This window comes from Blastomyces gilchristii (genome assembly GCF_000003855.2).
Source record: "Blastomyces gilchristii SLH14081 genomic scaffold supercont1.3, whole genome shotgun sequence".
Lineage (NCBI taxonomy): Eukaryota > Fungi > Ascomycota > Eurotiomycetes > Onygenales > Ajellomycetaceae > Blastomyces > Blastomyces gilchristii.
Genome location: NW_003101680.1, coordinates 4,206,055 through 4,211,472, shown reverse-complemented (window position 1 = coordinate 4,211,472; position 5,418 = coordinate 4,206,055). Strand labels below are relative to the sequence as shown.

The 5,418-nt window shown below is 26.9% G+C and overlaps 1 pseudogene across 1 annotated transcript; it reads left to right on the top strand.

Annotated features, from left to right (window-relative positions):
• The first annotated feature begins 1,495 nt into the window (after positions 1-1,495).
• BDBG_16568 lies at positions 1,496-1,584 on the top strand (annotated as a pseudogene). Its single transcript has one exon. The product of its transcript is annotated as a tRNA-OTHER (tRNA).
• Positions 1,585-5,418: the final 3,834 nt, after the last annotated feature.

The window sequence follows — 5,418 nt, the reverse complement described above, 5'->3', positions numbered from 1 at the left end:
ACTGATAGAATTAAATATGAACACAATACACACATTAATGAAATGCTTAGATACTTGTGTATATTTTAATACTTCTGATCTCACTCTCTACTTATTATAAAGATTGAAAATGCTTATGAAACTAAGTATAGATGAAGATGTCATAAGTTTACTAATCAATCAGAGTTAATATATCAATGAATGATTGAAGAATTGTATAAAACAGAAGTTTTATTTGTTAATAAAAGCATGTGAATCAGTATTGTGAACAACTGATAATATTATTAAACATCTTGATATTCTGTTCTAAGACACTGTCATATAACAGAAAGTATTAGATTGATTACAGAGTGTCTGACAGAGAAACACTTCTCTTATAACATTCATTTCTGACTTTAATATTAAGATTATAGAAGTAGATGATCAATCTTGAGAGAATTGAATAAAGATTAGTATGCTTAAGAAGACATTAACTTTCAAACTCTTACAGATTCTCATAAGTGTAAATGAAGGCCTGACTTATAAAGACTTCTGTGTACAACTATGAACATTGAATAACTATCTTATCAAGCTCAAGAGTATACAGAACAGTGATAGAAGATATTACATCTCAGTTACTTATACATCTGCACTGAGAAATAATAACAATGATGCAGATGCTATGAACTGAGTAGACTTAAATATCTATATATAAGCAAGAGTCTTTGCTATCTGAACAGACTTCTGAGTTTCTGAGATCACTTCTGAAGAAGTCACTGACTGATATCAATGTAAGATATACATTAATTGTAACTGATCAGAATATATCACTTTCAACTGCTGATCAGTCTATATACCTTCTTATACAAGAGAAAGATCAGTGCTTTCTCACTTAAAGAATGAATCAGTACCTGTTCATATAAATCACATTGCATTGAAGAAAGATTTGAAAATAACTACAACAACACTCTGATAAAACAGAGAAAAGATTAGCTTCTATTCAAATTTATAAACAGAAGCCTGAAGAGATTGAATAATAATAATTTAAAGAAAAGATAACAATGAATACAATTCTTATATCAACTGTGATGAATAATATATATAATATGAAGATTATGATAGATAGTAGTCTATACTACTATACAATGATTAAATCTTCAGTTGTAAGACATTATAACTTTCAGTGTATTCTCTTATCAAAACTCTGCCTTCTTACAGAATTTAATAATCTGAAAGACATTTATATCTGTTATATAATGAAACTAAAGATAGATGTTGAAGAACATCAATATAAAGATGTCTATATATATAAACTTAATAATCTTAATTATAATCTTATATTAGAACTTGTCTGACTATCTAAATAAGATATTTTATTTAATACTTAAAACAGAAGCTTAATATTCTCTAACAATGATAGAATTTATGAAGATGATATTCACAAGACTATGAATCTGACACAGATCTCTGTCAATACCTATGAAATACTCTGAAAAAGAAGTCACTGAAAAGATCACTGATAGTAGAACTATATATTACCCCGGTGGCTGAATGGTTAATGCGGCCACCTGGTAGCGCCTTGGCGTGGGAAACCAAGGCGCGTGGGTTCGAAACCCACAGGGAATACATTAAATCTGGAACTCAAGCACCTCAGGTTTCTAATAAATACAGAGGTGTACAAATTGCTTCAATGAATCACTCTATGTTTCTGAGCTGAGAAGTTATTATCACATGTATTTAATTGTCACTTCTCTGTATTTTCCTATGTTCTTGTTATCTTGGCGTGGTCTCAACACCTGTATTTCCTCCTGTATAATCAACACTTGACCTGTATTTAACATCATGCAAGGACTCATCATAAGCTTCACTTGCATATAAGTATAATGAAAGAATAATAATAATAATAATAATAATAATAATAGAACTATATAACAATTCATTTCATCAGTCTGATTAATATTAAGAAAGCTGTAGAAAAGTTATTCTGTACTATAATAACAGATTCTCATATCAAACTCTCTTAATAATATTATAAATACCTAGATGTCTTCTGAGAAGATAACATTATAAACATACTTCTCTTATGAGACTCAGAAGTGAATCACTGTATTAAGTTAGAAAAGAAAAATGATAAAGACTCTGAATCATTATAAAACTCTCTTTATAATACATTATAAGATGAACTTCTTCTTCTTTGAAAGATACTCAATAATCTGTTAAGTAAAGAATTTATATATGTTAGCAACTCTTTTATCACAGTCTCTATTCTCTTTGTAAAGAAATCAGGTGAAGAACTCTGATTCTGTGTGAACTATCAAGAACTGAACAGATTAATAAAGAAAGACTGCTATTCTTTATCTCTTATCAATGAAATTCTAGCTTATATTAAACAAGCTCAATGATTCACAAAGCTAGATGTTATTAATATGTTTGATAAAATTCATATTACTGAAGAAGATGAGTAACTTACAGTACTTCAAATATAATATAATCTCTTTGAATAAATAGTCACACTCTTCAGACTGACTAACACTCTCAGTACATTTCAGAAGTATATTAACTGAGCACTTCAAGATTTTTTTAATAAATTTGTATCTACATATCTCAATAATATTCTCATCTTCACTGATAAGCTCAGGAAAGAATATCAAGAATATATATAAAAGATATTATAATAACTACAAGAAGCAGAACTATCAATAGACATAGATAAGTATAATTTTGAGATTAAAAGTATAAAATATCTAGACTTTATCATAGAAGCTGATAAGAGAATCTGAATGAATTCTGAGAAGATCTCTACTATTCTTGAATAAGAGATTCTGTACACTGTGAAAGAAGTATGAAGCTTCATCAGATTTGCTAACTTCTATCAGTGATTTATATAAAACTTCTCAGATATTATAAGATCACTTACAGAACTTACTAAGAAGAACTCAGTATTTCAATAATCAGTAGATACTAAAGCAGCATTTATACAGATAAAGAAGATATTCATTAATATCTCTCTACTGATAATATTTGATTCTGATTATAAAATAGTTATTGAAGTCAATTTCTCTGACTATATCACAGAAGAAGCTATTTTACAACAAAATGATAAAGATATTTTATAATTATACATCTTTATATCTAAGAAACTAAGTTCTGCTGAATACAATTATGAGATCTATGATAAGAAACTTCTCACAATTGTATACTATTTAGAAGAATGAGACTCTGAACTTTGAAGTATCTTTAAATTTAAGATAATTATAGATTATAAGAATCTCAAGTATTTTACAATTATCTATAAGCTTACTGAATGTTAGATGTGATGATCTGAGCTATTAAGCTGTTTTCACTTCACTATACACTACTATCTCAGCTAGACTGACCGTGTGACCGTGTCTGAGATCAGAATCAAACTTTACAGTTAATATGTTGTCTAAAAGTATTACTTCTGATCATAGTTTGTGTTCATTACATTGATCTCAAAGCATATTATTTCAAATATTAAAGATCTCAGATTCACTTTTTAAATAAAAATCTAGTCTCAGATAAAGAATATATTTGAATTCTTAGTCATATTTTCATTCTGATATTATTATTGAGAATAATATTAAATAAGACTATGAAATTATTTCTCACTTACATAATATTATAACATAGTACTTATTTATTGAAAATTTAATAGAGAGTATTATTAAATATTATTACTTTTCTAAACACAGATTATAATTCATATAATTTTAATTATAAAAAAAATATAAAATACAAAAAAAAAAAAAAAAAAAAATAAAACAAAAACAAGAAAAAATCACAATGAAAAAAAAAGAAAGAAAAAAAAAAAGAAAAGAAAAAGAAAAAAATAAAAAAGAAAAATAAAAAAAATCAAGATTACAGAACTGCAGTATTCTTAAAATATTTATTTCTCAGAGTCTTTATAATATTCATCATTAACTGTGTAATTCTCACAGTGAAGATAACATAGCTGTAATAAGTTATTATCTTAATATTATCTAATAAATAATCAGTATATATCTGTATAAATGTGAATAATTAGAAAATATACACTTAAAAAGTGTGATCAGAGTGAACTCTACTATCACTTGAATAATATCAAGAACAGAATACTGAAATCAATGATTTCTCTCATTGATTTCATAGATAAGATGTATGAAGATAATCTTAAGAAATATAAAATTTTCTAACTTCTGATAAAAACAGATCTCACAGAGAGACTCTATTTTTATGATATCAGAGACTGAGTGTTATTACAAAGTGTTACTTTCATATAATATATATACACTTACTATAATGATTCATTCTCTGTACATGTGACTGAGAATTGCAGCTTTCTCACACTGTACAGCTCTCTCTGAAATGCTGCTACTGATTTACAACTCATGCAGTCTCTCAGTTCAGCACACACTGTGTACATACAGCTCTGCATGCTGAAGCTGTGTTGATCATTATGATCTGACATGGTACTCACTTTTCACGGGCTCTGTTGCATTTGATTAGAGGAGAGGAAAGAGAACATGACTGCTGATTTATTTAAGAGAGAGATGAATAATTGAATTTATAGAGAGTAATTTGATTTCTTCTGTATTTAAAATTTAATTAGTCTATACTCTTTAATTTGAGAGTTTCTGAGAGTGTTTTAATAGTTTTCATATCAGCTTGAAATTAGTGATTAATTGAAGAAGAAAAAAGAGAGAAGAAAGAAATAAGAATAACTTATCTTTATAATATGAAAACAGAGAATTGCTGTAATCATTCATTCTAGTAATAAAGATCTGTTTTCTGCATGTATTTCTGATACAGATTATATAATAACTGTATATAAAGAATATCAACAGTGCATGTATTGAATGAAGATAATATTGCTATATAATACTGTAGCTGTTTTCATATATCTCTGAAAGCTGTTAATATTTTCTTTGAGTCTCTCTATATTTGATAAGTCAGTAAAATATTTCAATACACTTCTTCTTTCATTATTATTATTATCATCATTATTATTATAATTATTATTTTTATTATCATTACTATCACTACTATCATTATCATTATCATTATTATTATTATTATTATTATTATCATTATTATATCATTTCTGACTGCCTCTTCTACCTTCATCTCTTTTCAACACTCACTGAAATCAATTATATCATCTCTCTTCAAATATTCTGCAGTTCTGTGAACTATCAAGGCATATGAACACTATCACAGATTGAAGAAAGAGAAGAAGAAGATATTTAAGTAAGAGAAGACAGATTGTAAGATATATTATAATATTTTAAAGAGACTCTGTAAGAGAGTAGAATAATAATAATTTTAAGTAACACTTCTGATAGATTTAGACTGAACTAAGTATAGAAATAATATGAATAATGTCACCTGTGAGAGATTGAAAAAGAAGATAGTGAAGAGTCTTATACAATAGTAGTAAGACTAGAAGAAGTTTTGAGAATG